We start from the raw sequence: 17,063 nt of genomic DNA on the forward strand, positions 1-17,063 counted from the left end.
TAAACTCCCCAAATCTACCAGCCATAAAAGTCAATAGGCAACACACACGGTAAGCTCAACATCTTGTCAGAAACTACATCAGCAACAAACCAGACCAAAAGCACTTCGGGGCCGTTGACAAAACGATCCACTTGTTTAAACTGTAAATTAATGTCTGAGATTAAACAGAAAACATTAAACTATTTTTTTTTCCAAAGACTCTTAGGTTTCTTATCCCAGGGTCCGTACACGGGCTTTGGCTTAGCCTCATTTAGCCTCACCTGCCTCTACTGCTCCATCACATGACTCCAAATACCAAATAACTCAAAAACACCAAGGTGCATCATCTTAGTTCTCCTCCAGAAGCCAAGTTTTCCATATGATTCGCTGTCCTCCCTCTGGAGGACTATTCTCCTTCTTTCATATATTAGGTAAAACTTACAAGCAGCATTAGATGTTGCTTGTTAAAATGAGGTCAAGGTCAGCTATCATTAATACTGATCTGTAGACTAATGGGTACCCAACACCGCAAATCTGACTGAATTTCTCACAAATTATCATTCCACTATGTGTGTTTATGCTAGCTTTGTATTTCTATACTCGGTTTGTGCCAAATGCTGGAGAACAGATGCTGCCTGATATGGCTCATGGCCTGATAGCCCTTTTTTGAACAAACAGGCAGAGAAAGTTTATATATCAGATTAGTGCTTCCTATCTCTTCATCAYGGGTTTAGAATATGTAATAGATTTACTATGGGTATAGTTACCATATTAAACGACAGCCTACGCAGGTAACACTTATGGAGTAAGGTGGATGCTCCAGCATATCGTAACTAGGTAGGGCACCAAAAGCCTGGCAGGCTCTTGGGAAAAATAGTGGTGAATTTAGTTTGGTACCAAATACAATATGTTGGAGGGAATATTCAATGCTCCAGGTAGCTCTGAAATAGGTTTAATTTTSAGCTATAAACAAACAGACTGCTGCATTTATCCATGGAAAACACAAGTCTGGCTACAAAATAAAATGTTGGACAACAAAAATATTGATATTAGTCCCTTTTTTCCCTCTTTKAAAAGAAATACATAAATATTCAGTTTTGTTGGCATGTGTGCACACACAGCAACACCACAACTTAGTGCTGCATACAGATCCTAGAAGAGCTATTAAAAAAGAAATYTAAAAAAAGTAAAATGAAGGTGTGCTTCACCTTTGGAAGTTTTTATTAGGATTCTCCTTCACATCTACATTACCCTTCTTAATAACTAAAGTCTTCTCAGTGGTACACGTTTTCCTTCATTATACGTTGCAACTAAAATTGGGGATCCATACAGTTCAGGAAAGCTATTTGCTGAACCTGGACCACTCAGTAATTGATGTCACAGTGGATCATGCGATAGGTAATTGCCAGGAAAGAAAGCGCAGCCACATTAGACTACCTCTTGTCCAGCTGCAACACGGTTGATTAAGAAAATGAGAAACCAATAGCACCAATTCTTATTTGACAGAATATGTGATGAAGAAAATGAAAAGCCTGCTCTTTCAATTCAACTCCACAGATTAGGCAGACTCCTGAATTCCTGATGAAGTCCTGAAGTGAGCAGAACTTCATCCAAATAGCAAATTCACGCARTGAGTAGCTTGAAGACCCGGGTTTCCCCTATCAAGATACTACTACTATTCTGGCTGCTAGTCTGAGAAACAAGAGTCTTCCAAGGCATCTTCCCCAAGTTATGGTGGCTCCACACCAAATATTTCCTGTATTCAGTAAGGCTAATTCAAGGAGGTGATAGACACACACTTCTACAAGCTGTTTATGAAAGAAAACTCATAAAATATTGGTGATTGCTGTATCTTTAGGCATGCTATACACAACCTATGTCTTTCTGCATATGAATTTATTGAAGACCAGTTTCTATCAAAATCAACACTGATACTGACCGATTGCTCCAAACACTCCTGTTTACTCCTCTGCATCTTCCTTTGAGAGACAGGGCCTGTGTGGTTCTGGGCACRATGTAGAGGAGTTCTTATGAAGACTTGCCTGCTGTCTGTCAAATGTGCAATTAGGAATTCTTTACAGCCTTTCAAATTCRAATGAAAAATTTACAATTAAGCGTAAAAGCTCTGCTATAATATATTTCAAAATGAAAATTATCTCCTTTTCTGAATTCCTACTTTTGTTTCTGTGTGGCTGTTATTGTAAAGTCCTTTTTTTTCAGTTTTAAAACTCAATAAACTACAACCAGCGTGAACTTGCATATAAGATTATCTGCAACTCTACCTAATGAAGCTTCTTACCGATTTCCCATACGGTCAAGCTCTCCAAGTTTTCCTCTCAGTAATCACAAAACAGAGAGAGATGCTTCTCTCATTTTCATCTTTACCTCTAAGGCTTTGCTTTTATTTTTAATCTCTGGAATACATCTTCATCTCTAAATGCTAAGGGATAGATTTTTTCTTTTCCTGATCTGAATTGCTTTCCTTAGCTCAGTCAATAAATATTTGTACTATGTACTTCAGCTTTAGTGACCTAATTTATGGGAACAGTCACCGTCTTTCTGTGCCAATTTGAGTGTACAGAGCATATAAAATGACACAGGCAGTTTGAAATATTCTGGAGAAAATGAGTTACAAATTTGGAGAAAAAAAAAGCTAAAAATAACAGTTATTGTCTACTTATCTGAGCAGTCAATCCCCAGAAACAGCAAGTGAAGTCCTGAATACTATTACAAAATAAGCTGCAGATGAAGCCTATTTGTTGCTGTTGCCTTGAGCAAACTAGGATTTAATTACTGAACTACGAATCTCCTCCCCAAAGTCATGTGGTGTGTGACCCAGGAGACTGGGATTCYGGATGTTACAGCAGAGACAAGTGACAGCATATTCAGAATTACATTTCCAATACTATGGCAACAAAACTAGCAGTTCTCTTCTTTCTAATGGGGAAAAAATACAGCTTTAAAAAAAAAAMCAGAGGTTTGATCTCACTGTAAAGCTTCTGATAAAGTCTTTTTTTTCTTATTTTCCATAGTTTGTCAAAATACTTCTAAACAAAAGAAGCACATGTTACGTCTACATGCTAAACAGTCAGTCTTAAGTCCTTGCAGCAAATAAATACAAACATATATCTACATTGTTTTAATTTCTGGAGTTCTTTATTCTTCTTGAGTATACATCCCTAATGGTTTTAAGGGATATTGACATCGGTTAATACGATGGATTTACACAAATAACCATTAAGGATGTGTTTTGAAATAACTGTTCTGTATAACATAAATTATTATATACCAAGCTAATTTCATGACATGATTTTGTYTGTTAATTGGATTCTCTTTTAACAGGCCAAAATCTATCACATCGGGTGTTCCCCAAAATTTCTGTAAGGTTTTCCCTTTATTAAATTAAAAAGGCTGTAATAACTATCCATAGGTTGGCTACCCAAATAGATATATATCTGCTACCGACACGTCAGTCAATGTTCTTTAGGTTCTGAAAGTCTTCTCATTGCTACAGTGCAGCACATGAAGAAATGCTGTGGGGGACAGATCTTCTCTCCTTAGAATCCTTACAATATTTGAAGAAATTCCTACTCTTTAAATGAAAACAGTTATTTTTCTAGGCACAACTTTTCTGCATGATAAAATGGGAGTAGATGCAACACATCTTTAACTACATGTATGTTATTCTTTTACAATTTAAAAGCTAAATCCAGCTTCTCAAACACACATCCATATGCCAGCACAGTCAAAGGACRCAAGTTTTATCTCAGTTTTTACTACCTAATCCAAGCAATTCCCCCTCCCGCCACCCTAAAGCCGTACACCCCGTCACACTCCTGCAGAGGCAGCCACAGAAGGGCCTCCACACTTGGAAACACCAGGCTCAAGTCCAACTAGGATCAAATCAAAACTGCCTAGAAGCAGTATTTGAGAGTGTTAATCACAGCCCTCTTTCAATACCTAAATTACTTTCACAGCACACCTAGAAATACAACCCAACAGTAAGAAATTATCTGTCATCACAGAGCTAATCCTGCCAGGCAGCAAAGGAACTTTTTGGAAAGGAAGGAACAGCAGCTCTTCATGTGACGACCTTCGGGGTTAGACTGTGCTGCCTACAGACACGCTGGGCAGCTGCCTGTGGCAGCAGAACTGGAAATGTGGCATTTCTAACACTAATGAGGGATACGCAGCCCCTGACTGATCTGCAGAACTGGTGCATTTACCCGGGAAAGCAGTTTCTGTCTGGGCAGGGTGGACTTCAGGAGATGACCTGCAAAATGCCCCTTGCGGGCTCYGTACTAAGCTCTGCACCGTAAGGCAGAGGAAGGCATCAGGTCAGTGTTTGGCATCACTCCAGGGAGAGGAGAAAACTTTCCTGCTGGAGAGGTCACCGCAGGAGCRGGTAACGTCAAAGGAGCTGTAGATCTTCCATTCTTAAGCCATTAGAAGCTTGTCCCCCTTAGAAATCGTTTTAATTCTTTAGGAATYGCTAATTTAAATGAATTAAGACTTTGGCAATTAAATGTGAAGACTCTGTCTCAAGGAGTGTTTAAATTGTGAAACTGCTTTCCTGGATAAGGGCTGAGATAATGGCACACTGAGATCCTTTGGACTTGGACACAGAAGAGCAATAGATTTCTGGCAACGAGTGCAAGAAAGATGCAGACTGGAAGAGTCTGCAGGGTGGCTGGAGATGCAACGCAACGTTGTGATTAAACACGCACTAGTTTCAAGCATGCAGATGTGTCACTGCTGGTGACACTTGCCGCGTTGAAGCCTTAGTGAAACACCAAGCATGGATGAATGTGGGAGCATGCCTATTAATCCACTATGWAAAAAAAGATAAAACAACTGAATGAGACTAGCTGTCCAGGTCAAAATGAGCACTAGCATGAGCTTCTCCTGCTGAGGTCCTTCTGACTAAAGGAAGCAAAATCCAAAGGTGTCTTCTAGTTGGGACCGTCACTGAAAATGAGCCTATGGTTTCAAACTTGTATGTCAAAAACATGTACAAACTACACAGCTGAAGCTGAGAAATGAAGTTTAAAATCCCCATGTTGTGCTAAGTTTGTKCTCTCAGCTGATTTATTCTCATTTTCACTGCTGGAAAAATGACTCAATAATATGTCCTGCAAGCCTGATGAGGAACATCCCATTTTTTCCAATATGCTCTTCCTGATGTTCCCACAATAGATCATTCAGAGCTCTAAGGGCCTGTGTCAATTGCACTGAATGATACGGTTTCCTGCTGGTACATAACTGCAAAGGCAAAGCTGAAGGGGGTGATCTTCAAAACAGGAGACATTGATCCTGTGACAATGTTCCATTACCCGGACTTTATTCCTATTAGAGACAGTGATTACATCTACATCAATCGTTGGAGCTGATGGATATTAGTGCACTAACAGTGACACCGTTTTTCACTACGCTGCTGACCTGCATACTGATGGGTTGCAGAAAAGACTCCTTCTGAGCTTGACCTCATGCTACTTAATTGTCAATGAAGAACTATTTAAATTTCAGCAGATTATTGGAATTAGCCAGTTTTCAATCACTGGTGGCTTTGGCTTGTTTGTTCTGGAATCCTTGTTGTGAAACAGTGATTAGTGCCTGTGTAGAATGGCACACACTCTGTTATGATTAACATATTTTTATCTCTACTTAAGTGGTAAAATAAATAAACAAACAAGCCACTCAGTTTTCTGTGGAAAGGTATCTCTACACAACCTCCAAGAGCATCCCTACCTCAACAAGCAATTTTTTCCTAAGGGTGTATGGAATCCTCTTACATTTTCCAGTACCTTCACCCTTTTACAGTTCTATGGGTTGTACTTGCTATGTCTTCTCATGCTGGTGCTCCATTTTCTGGGTTTCACCTCTTGACATGCAGTCAGGAGCCAGTGCTCCTGCATTTGCCCTGGCTTTCAGCTGCTCTCCAAGCGCTGCCTCCACTAACTCCCTACTCTGCAAACACTTCCAGGAGAACTCATTTTTTCTTTAATTCCTTCAGTAATATCTTAGTCTATATTCTTCTTTTACTGTTCTTCCTCTAAAAAAAAATACATAAATAAAAATTTAGAGTTGCTAGCACTTCGCACAAAAAAATCACCACTGGGTTGAATAAAAYTCAGTTCATCTTCAATGAAAGAGACTTCTATTTCAGCTAACTTGCGTTCATTTTATTTGGCTTTGTTTAGTGCTACGGCCTCTGCATTACACACAGAGGGCCCTTCAGGACAAGGCTTTGTCCTTGTTTCCTTCGCCTTGCAGTGTTTATCACAGTGCGTTCCCTCGTTCTTGATTAGCAAGTTTTTATGCTGCAGTAACAACAGGCTGAGATGATCTGAAGTGCGCGTACACAGAATAACAAAACAGTGCAGATACACCCCAGCTGGAGCAAGGGCAGAAATGAGACCTGGCGGAGTCGCTTCATGGGCAYGGAGCAACGTTAAGTCTTTCAGAGCCAACGTGGTCCCTGTTTGCAGCTCCCCTGCGCCCCGCTACATCCTCCACAGGTCACGCTAGCATCAGGTGGGCGCTTCTTGCCTCAAGTCCACTGTTTTGGTAGAAGTAAAGCAAACCCCARCAAAATCTTCCTGTATGACCATCATGAAGCAGAGATTTTAGGAGACCACATCACCCTTGCCTAGAGGACCTGAAAGCATCAGCATTACACTGAGGACATCTGCTAGAGTCTCTTGAAACCCTCATTAGAGGCCACAGAGCCTCAGGATTTAGAGGGAGGAGGGGTTGGGTTCTGCTGTTTTGCTATAGTCTGTGGTTTTTTTTAAACACTGGCTTTTTAAGTTTTATTCCGTTAATTCCATTTACTTAGATAATTGTCCTTAATTCCYCTAATTTTTTGAGGCCTGGTCTTTCTTTTCCAGTGATCAACTAAAGATGGTCAAACGTGCTTAGGGCAGTCTGGATAAACACAGGCAGCTACTGGAACATGACTCTGTCCAGCCCAGGGTCCGCTCCCTCGCTTGCCCTGTCCTCAGTGTGTGAGTCCACGTGCTCTTACCAGCTTCTTCTAAACCTACAAGGCCGACAGCAAACGTGGGTTTTATTTTCAAAGAGCAGTTWACAGAACGCCACTAAAAAGAACATTAACTGTACAGATAGAGCAAGAGAAGTATTTCCTGTAATACCTGACAAAGAATAGGGGCTTTATACAATCATTTCTAGAGCAAAGAACTCACAAGAGCGTCTTCCCTCGCTGCTACAGCAAAGCAGGTCACTTCTGCAATGAGGCTGGAAACAGTCAGGGCGCAGGGACAGCAACTGTGTTCACACAGCAGGTGAAGGGAACTGCAGCTACTGTAAATGTAAACAGATTTGTTTCCCCCTTATTAGCCTAGAGTTACATATGTGTCCCATGAGAGAAGTGGTTTTGGAACTTCGTGCTCTGGAAGTAGCTAGTTTGGGAATAACAAAGTACTTTTCCTGAAATCCTTCTGCGAGCTGCTTGTGAAAGCTGCTGCTTTTTGCCTGGGGCAGATGTTCTGCTGCTAACTCTGAGCGTGCTGCCTCYGAAAAGGGAAGGGTGAAGGGGAAATCCTCTGTGAAAAACACCAGAACAGGGTCAAAAGCTTAGAGAGAGGAAAACAACCCCAAAGGACACAGACGAGATCGTTCAGTGACAATTTACTGGAAATTAACTGTTTGACCCTGTGAGGGGATAAGCTTTACCTTTAGTGACTGCTCATCAAGAGCATTCACTAACCATCAGAACCAACTAAGCACTGCAGGCAAGGGCAGATCCTTGTTTATTCATTACTAATCTTCTGGGATGACAAAAAAGTAAAGAATATCCCTCAGATAGAGGAGACAGACTGAATTAAAGGTGCTGAGGATGATTTTCAATGGTCTCTGTCTATTTGTGGCAAGGCCCATTTATCCATGAGGACTGATGGCAAGCATGCCACCAGCCTGACAGCACAAATATACTGCACTTTTGACCTTTTTTTTCTACATTAACCCAGATACTAAACATGTTGAGAATGTAACTGCAGTTGGGCTGTGGAATTCAGCATCTTTTGTGTTCAAAGTTCCCTACTGCCATGAAACACATCCAAAAGCCTGCAATGAATTAAATGTAAGCTGGCAAGTTCTTTTCAACCTCAAGATGCTCACCAAGTAAAAAATAAATAAAAAATAAAAAATAAAAATTCAATGCATGTAACCCATGATTGACTGTAGTATTAAACATAACTGTAGAGTTTTAAGGAAGGTTTAAGAAAGTTTGCCCCCAGATTAAAAACTCAACCCTGTTCCCTTTCCAAAAGCATTTTCACATCCATCATTCTTTACCGAAGCAGCCTTGAGCGAGCCAGTGGGAAGATGCAGGTAAATAACCATTATGACTGCAGGACCTTCCCAAACAGAAAAAGGCTCTGTAAAAACAAAAATAATAAGCAGCGTGCTTCTGCAATGGGCTATATGACTGCAAAACAAGAACAACTTGCAAATCTGAGTTATATATGATGTGCACTCCCACACTCCCCTACAACCCAGGCCTTATTAGGATGCTGATCTGCAAAACAAGACGTACTTTGCTCATCAAGCACTCCACCGATACCACCCACAACCACACTTTCTTTTCATTACCCAATAAAACTCTTAGCAAAACTGAATGCAGCAGCAGCATTAGCAAGGGTTCAAACGCAGTTCTCGCTCTCACACGCAGCCTTTAAGAGCTGCCTTATCTTGGTTTAAGAATACTCAAATTCCAAGACCTGACCCACAATGACAAGAAGCACTTAGCTGTGTAAGCACGATCAGGTGCAACGGGACAGCATGAGGCTATCTTCATTCATGCTTTAAAATAAGTAAATATTAATTAAGCAGAAGAAATAATTGAATYGGCACATTCCTCTGAAAAAGCAGCTGTAACAAAGTGATTGCTCAAGATTTCAGTTTAGAAAAAAAACAGTGTTAGAAGAGAAAAGAATCATTTTTACATGCTTTAGTACTTCAGAATTTAACTTGAGGTGGATTTTAAAATCAAATGTTAACTTTTCCAGAAGCACCCGTATCACTTTGAAGTCACATAATGAAATTGTCACATAATTGTCACATAATGAAAAAAAATGTTATTTTTTCGTCATTCAAAGATTCACACCTCACACTGATCACATGTGAACTGCGGTAAGAGTTTATCACGGACGCTGTTAATTCTGCCAGGGAGAGCAGCCCAGCCGCCCGCGCACAGGGCGAAGGGCTCAAGGAGGCCGGGCGCCCCGGGCCGCCCTCCCCTGCCCCTCTCGGCCGCCTCAGGCCGCAGGAGGCCACGACCCAGGAGCGGGAGCGCCGGGGCCGATGCCGCCGCCGCCGTTTCTGCTGCGGGAGGGACGTGAGCGGCAGCGTGGCAAACGGAGCCGCACGCGCGGCASGGGCACCCCGCGGCTCCCAGCGCGGGACACGCTGTTTTCCAAGGCCACAAGCAGCTCTCTCCTTCATTTACCTCAGTTGCAGGATCTGCCACAATAATCAACTCCAACGCACACGTTCACTCTCCGCATCTCTGCATCATACTATGTACTCAATCTCAAAGAGGTCATTGCGTACAGCATCTTACACCATCTATACGGGCTTTTTGCTGAGCATTTTGGCAGACATTACCTCAATCTGTATCAGCTATATTCAAATTTCCATAGCAATTACTATCTGTCCTTCCCTTCAAAGTTAGCTATAAACAAGTTACGAAAAACTTACTGCACGCTCAGCTTGCCCAGCCACTAATTCACTTGCCCCCTCCTGCCTTCAACACACGCTAGCCTTTTACTCAAAATGAATCTGTATCAGGGCTCTTTTTACACAATATTAAGAGAGCACATGGACTGAGGTGGTATGTCCACACTATACAGAATAGAYACAACACACTCCTCAACCTTGCCCAGATTCTTCCTACCCTGCAATATATCCTTTTCTGATGGGAGCTGTTCCAATATCTGAATCACCAGGAACAGTCGTTTCTTTTATAAAATGTCCTGGAGGAAAAAAAATAAAAAATAATAATAAAAAAAAAACCCTCAAGCTTCTCTCCTTGTCCTTTTAAAGTGGAACACGCTACCTGACTCGAATTACCCAGGCTAAGGACAACGGTGGATGAATGCCAAGGTGTGCTACACTATGGGTTTTTAAATCGAGACATATTTATACCATCGTAAAGGCAGATTTCTCAGAGATCTCATGAGCACAGCTCCAGGTGGCTCCTACACTTTAAGACACCTGTATCTGTAGAAGCAATTGCATTACTGCTCTTAAAAAATTAAATGCATGTTCCAAATCCTGTTGCTAATTTGACACTGTAAAGAGAGTCTTTGCTTAACAAAAGGAATCTGAACACACGTGCAGGCAATGAGCTTCAAAAAAATATTAACAGATACATTAAAGAGTTACTGTGATTTACCAGTACAGTATAAAGGATAAAAACAATGATGAAATCAAAGCATGTCCTGCATGCAAAGCTGTGGCTTGCTGGTATAAATGCTTGTGAGCACCTCCCTGCACACGCACATACACCCAGACCCTCCAAACCAAAGCTGGGCCCTTCCTACAGGAGCAGCGGGAGAAGCTACTAAAGAAACCACTGATAAAAGGAAAGGCAAAAGGATCATTCGTAGCAGAAATAAGGCAAAACCCAGGACAGYGCTGCTTCCTTCTGACTGCCCAGGCCAACAGCAGACACCTGTTCTCATTTCTGCAGAATTTTCAGATTAATCCCCTCTAAAGCAAAGTATTCAAATCCTAAAGATACATCATCTGTCTGATAATGAATTGTCCCTACATTAAAATGCACTGTTTTTAATTTAAAAATCTCCTCTGCTGCCATAGTTAGAAACATGATCATAGTTTCATCCTATATGTAGGGAGAACATTTTTGCCTAGTAAAGCTGAGCAGCAGCCGAGACAGGAACACGGCCCGTCTTGTATCTGCAGCTACTGTTACATAGGCAGCTGCAGTAGGGAAGCCTCCAAATTGCCCCACCAACGACCTCTGCTCCCTCTTGCAGAATTAAACAATTACAGTGACTACTTCAATTCAAGCTTCTCGGTCTCCAAGGCTGCCAGATGAGGCAGAACAGCCTCCAAAAATAAAAATGAACCCAGCAACAACCCCGTCCACACACAAGCAGGAGCCTCCCCGGTCCGTTATGGTGCTTCTGGGCACAGCAATCACAGGTCCAGCRGGAGACCAAGCTCCACCCCACGCTTCAAAGGCCAGGAGAAGGGCTTGACAACAGGGCAGCGTGAAACTAATGTGACGGAGGCAGCCGTCTGCAGCACAACTGCTCCAGATCACACTATACTTAAAAAAGTACTGCACAAATCGCTCCCAATTTTAAAAAATTCTCGGTATTTCTCAGGCTCTAAAGAGCTCCCATCATCAACTTTAGAAAACTGTGATCATTTGTGATAGAGAGATTCAGATCAAGCCATAAGAATATTTAAGCAGATCGTAGTCCCACTGCCTTCAATTGCTGAGGTGACTTGTTGGAGCAGGGCCACTAAAATGTCCCTTGCAGGGACCATAAAGAACAGCCACCAACATTCCCCGCCGAGTTGTGGGGCGCTCCCTGCCCAATATGGGCTGTTCAAACAAACTCGCCGTYCTCTATAGATGTACGAGAGTTCCCAAGGAGGGCTTGCTGATGTAAAGGCTGGGGGTAAAGGGGAAGGCCCCTGTTTTACCCACATGGGTGGAATTACAGCGTGTATTAAGGGTCTCCAGCCAGCCCGGGGCACCGGCCCTCTCCCGCCGGCAGCACCAAGCCGCAGTCGTGCCCCCGCACAGGGCAGGCGAGTGGCTGTCRGGAGAGGGGCCCGGGATGATTCCCCCCTTTACTAGGGAAGGGGAAGTGATCCCTCCTCCCCTGCAACCCCTGCCATGGAGAGGGAGCGGGCTCAGCACGGGAGAGACGTCAGAAGAAAGCGGACTGCGGTTACATGTAYTCCAAGGAAAACAGTTGTAAAGACACACGCATACACTAAATTTAAGAAGAGACTGGTAACAGAACACGGATTACTTGCCCTCTGGACCACATACACAGAATTTCCTTTAGGAAGTCCAGATTTTAATACTTGAAATTAAACATACTATAATCAAAGCACAGTGACTTTTGCACCTTCTTTAAGGCTAATGCGCACTAATGCGGTAATGKTTCCACACATCAGGAAGACAGCACSGTTTTCACAAGCCATTTTGTCAAAGGGTCTATTTATTAGCATCTCCACGCTGTGAACTGATGTCTCCTATCATAACAGCGCTCAATGAAATGAATATGGATTTACACATTGGACAGTTACAGCTCCAAAAGGAGCTGTTAAAGACCAGTGAATAAAGAACACTTAGGGTAAAGATTCAGTGGACTGCAACAGCTGACACCTGACCAGCAACACAAATGCATTATCATCATAAATACCGATACTGAATTGTATCGGGCCACTTTTATGACAGATAAATAGATAAATCATGGAGTGTCCTTACCAGAACTACTCTCTGAAACCCCACAAAACTGTGATGTGGCAGCAGTACAGCCTTTGTATTACACCACCTGTAACACAAACCATAGCATGACAGTTTCTATCAATATTTGTCTTAAAGGATGAAAGGATGAGATAGAAACTCTTCTACCAGTCTTTTTACTGAAAGCATTAAAACAACATTCAGTTCCTACTGATCACAGTATATGCTTATTTGACAAACAAACAAAAATTACTGATCATCTTTTGTTATTAAAGCAACATTACAGGCACAGTTTCAACTCTAAKCTCTCCCCACTTTTTCTTAGCTAAAACCAAAACACTAGAACAGAACAGACTGTTAGTCTTAATGGAATTTTCTGTTCTTTTTGGCTGCTCTCCTACTTACTAAAGAGCACTTAATGCATACCTAGATTAAAATTTACAAATGTCTAAGTATTGATATGGTAGCTTATTTTAGTGTTAGCTGAAGTGTTCAGCTAAAATGACTCAACCTAAGATAAGAAATAGGAAGCACAAGGTACAATCAAACTGCYCGGTGTTTTTCAAACTTGACCTTTGGGATCCAAACCTAACATTACTTTAAAAAATACACTGTATGAACAAAAACTTAAATAACCTTGGTGAGCTGATTTGCACACATGGCTTGAACTTAAATACTCCATGGAAGTTAAATGCATTATATATCTGTGATGAGAACATGCATACGATGCAGGGACTCCTGCCATAGACATGTATTAGAGATGAATTCATTAGAGTAACTTCATATAAATTAATTAATTTGGGGGAAAAAAATAAGGTTTTAAAGTAATAGAGGAAGAACACTGTCCAAGTGGGTGCAGCAACAAAAAGGATACATATATCCAAAAAGAAAACACAAAGAAAAGAAAACACAACAAATCCAAAACTCAGCCMTCTGAAGCAGGAATTAGCACACCAGATACCCCGTGCCAAATGGAAATGGTTCAGGGAAAGAACAAACCCCTTTCTAAACACTGAACTCCACCGCAAAGACCCATACAAGATGTTATAGGTAATAAACGTCCCAATTACCTCCTCAGAACAAAGACTCAAAATAGAGAATATTTTGATAGGGATGGTTTTCCTTGTCTAAATTCTCAATAGATTCAGATAGATAAGTCTTAATCCAAATTAACRAGTATCATTTGGAATAGGGAGGTCCTCAGCTTCCTAATAGTAAAATTCATCTTATTCATTTTTATCCCTGCTATTTCTTAGGAAAAAAACCCTCCAATACCACCAGTATCCCAGTCCTCCCACCCTAACAGYGCTTACAAAACAAGCGAAAAGGTCCTGACCCCAAATTAAGGCAAGCTCAGTTCTCCACTAGGTTGGTCAGCCCTGCTTTGATCCCTGTCTGTACCACTAATGGAAGTGAGAACTGTTTGGCTAAAATGGAMTAAAGAAAAAAATTAGAAGCAAAGTTTGAAGCAGTCATGAAATTTCACCTCTGTGATGAGCGCTTGTGCAAAAGCTCACTTAAACCGGGCGCGGATCCTGCTAGGTAAGCCAACAAGCGGGAAGAGCATGGCTTGGCATTCCCATGCTTTTAGCTTCTCCCATTTTGCATTCCCATCAAGTATGTCTCATCTGCAAGTGGTTGCAAGTAACTAACTGGCTTAAACATAAAACTTTTTTTTTCGTCTCCTCCCTTACTGAGTGATAAATCTAATCACATTACAGGGGAACCATCTGTAAAAAAAAATTCAGTGCAAAAMCATGGATTTTAAAAACTATGAAAACCTAAATCTCAACATTTTATGCAATTCTCACTGGCAACCTTAACGACCATATCTACTACGAAACGCTCACACCTGCAGCATTTGTGCAGGCTGAGTTACAACCGTTATTTCTGCAGTTTAATATATTGATACACTTAAGAACTGCCTTCCAAAAGGCAATACACACTACGCCCACATTTCAAAATTAATTATGGCGCAAATATTTTATCGCAGGACTACCAGTACGTGTGACAGTGGCCAGTGTAAACACAGCACATTTGCTTTGGCATGGGACTGCAACAGATGTAGCCATTTTAAGAAGATGCCATAAAACCATCCCTCGTGTTCCTGTTTTCCTTAGCGCACACTGGGATGGCAATTCCCGCTCAAGACAAGGGTGGGAATTGCCATTCCCAAGGCCACACGGGATCAACCTGCCGCTAGAGCGAGCTCCTTGATCAGCACGGGGCCTCCCACCTGCACCTGAGAAAAATGCCTCCCTGCTTTAAGAAACTGGCCCATTTTTACCCATTTCATGTTTTATTCCCCCCTCCCCCCCACGCAGAAACTTTGTACTTTTACTAACTGGAAGAAATAGAGGAAAAAATGCAGCTTGTTAAATCAAAGGAAGTCAGGCTTTCAAAAAGATTATTTTGTTCACAGAAAYCTCAAGCTTTTGTAATAGATTCTTCTCTTTCATGAATTGCAACAGCAATAGTTACTGCTATTAAGCCGGGCTTTCTTAAGTCAATGCATATTTGGAGGTAATCAAAAGGGATTTTTAACAAACAAGTAACTTTTTTAAATGACTGTCTAGGGGTTTTGTTTGGTTGGTTATTAGAGCTCGCATACCTGTGGGGAAAAAAAAGGGGTTGTGTTTTCATAAGAAGTATCGATGCCCACTTTATAAACTGAATGTTGCCCAAGAAGTGCTGTTTACAGCTGCCTCCACCCCTAGAACATCCTGATAATAMCACCTGACATGGATTTCGTTGTGGGATGAGTACGACTGTAACAGGCTGCTCTGAAGRTGAGGAGATGCACATATACAGAAAGGAAACGCTGTATAAACTGCCACTGAATAAGAATGTAAATCTTTTGTTTCTTTGGAGAGCTCAGGGCTCGAATAAAGCCTTACTTTTAGTCTACCCTGTGAGCACAGCTTAATTTCTGGTCTGCTTTCCCTCCATTTGCATAAAAAAGATGTTATCACTGAGAAATTTGATCTGCTTGCTACCACTTATTGCCTCTAATCCCTCAATTTCAAAGCCCATCCACCTAATAAATGTCACCAGCAGAGAAACTGAAATCCAAGTAATGCATTAACAAAGAGCCGCTTCATTTACAAAAAAAGAGAGATTCGCTTCCCATTTTGTCCCTACCAACAGCACCACAGATTCCTATTTCCATCTTTAAGAAGAACAGGAGAGGGGCCTTACAAAAACCCCTTGGGTAGAAAAATTCAAGCTCCTTGAGGTTGCTGTAGGAAGTTAAGCCAATCTGTTCAGTTTTCCAGCAGTACTTGCAGAGGGGAACACAAAAATATTTTGCTGTAATTCAGAAGAAACTCAGAAACAGCACAAACAAACACAGTATCTGCTCTTTTCCTGCTGCATGTGGAAAGCTATCCCAGAACACATGAATCTTATAAGGTTTTTATGCAGAGCAGGTTGTGGCGCCTTCCGCCTGACCCTCCAGCTCGGCTCCGGCCCATGGAGCTGGGAACAGCCCTATGGCACCCAGCCGGCTCCTCCTTCCTGCTGGAGGCCCTGTGGACCATTCCCAGTACAGGGATCGTTCCCTCTGGAGCACACGGCAGTTCCTCAGCTGGCTGCGTGGGCCGCAGCTCTTGTGGTAGCCACATCTGACAGGGCCCAGCTGCAAGAGCCCCCAGTCCCAGCGTGCGGCAGCCCAAGCTTTGGTGGGATGCTCAGCAGCACACGCAGCGAAGCAGGAGCTTCAGAAGCCCAAACGTCTTCCAGGCAGTTACCCTAGTCCAGGAGAACCCTTCAGGAAAACGTGACCCCGTAAGCTTATGGCCAAAACGACCAGCATCTTCATCAGACTCTCTGGACGGACGATAATCCGAACATGGATCCCAATGCTACGAGCAGCACACAAGTGTCAGCACTGGTACACCTGAAGTGTGCCACTGAACAGTAGTATTTGTTAGCTAAACAGTCACTCCTCTTTCAAAATGGGACTAGGAAGATTTTTACCTGAACACCACCAGTGCTCTCCTATGGCTATGGCAAAGTCCCAGGCGAACATGTAACTTCCCCTCCTCATCCACCCTTTAGAAGGGTCTAAGACGTCCCTTGCAGCCCGTGCAGGGGGTATTTTCAGAGTCCACGGAGCTTGCTAACCAAGTTTCACATCTGAGTACCCGCTGGCAGCTCATCAGAGAAGCAGCGGGTCCATGTGCATGAGCTTTAACAGGCACCTGCACTCAGCAGACAAGCAGCCATGTTCTGCTGTGCCTCACGGCCTCTCCGTACAAGATATATCTTTCAAACACCAAATACTCAAGAACTAAAAAAGTACTACCACGCATGGAAGAGATCCTGTCAAATATTAAAAAGGGTACAGGGGGAAAGCACATGAGCAAAGGGTTGATGTGTATGGCTTTCTGCACACATACTATTTGTTGTGGACACCATTAGTATATATTTATACTAAGTTATTTTTTCAGATTATTTTGGGGATATGATCTCCCCAAACTGGGATGCAATTTGATTAGATGCACACCTAAAAACAGTGGAATTTGGCCCTAAGCAGACTTAGTTTACTATAAACTAACTACTAAACTCCCCTCCTTACTCTAAACCCGAACTCAAGGTCCTGCTTCAC

General features: G+C 42.3%; 1 protein-coding gene across 2 annotated transcripts in view; it reads right to left on the reverse strand.

The window, feature by feature from the left end:
- Positions 1-17,063, reverse strand: part of TBL1XR1 (transducin beta like 1 X-linked receptor 1) — a 95,067-nt gene that overhangs the window by 18,547 nt on the left and 59,457 nt on the right. The window contains exon 1 of one of the 2 annotated variants that reach the window (XM_026045182.1): positions 12,476-12,496. The exons of the other annotated variant lie outside the window; for it this stretch is intronic. The gene's annotated coding sequence lies outside the window, so the exon portion shown is untranslated. Of the gene's footprint in view, positions 1-12,475; positions 12,497-17,063 lie in introns of those variants that run through there. 2 annotated transcript variants of the gene reach the window in all.

Source organism: Nothoprocta perdicaria, unplaced genomic scaffold (assembly GCF_003342845.1).
Source record: "Nothoprocta perdicaria isolate Ctin4 unplaced genomic scaffold, notPer1 scaffold_4, whole genome shotgun sequence".
Lineage (NCBI taxonomy): Eukaryota > Metazoa > Chordata > Aves > Tinamiformes > Tinamidae > Nothoprocta > Nothoprocta perdicaria.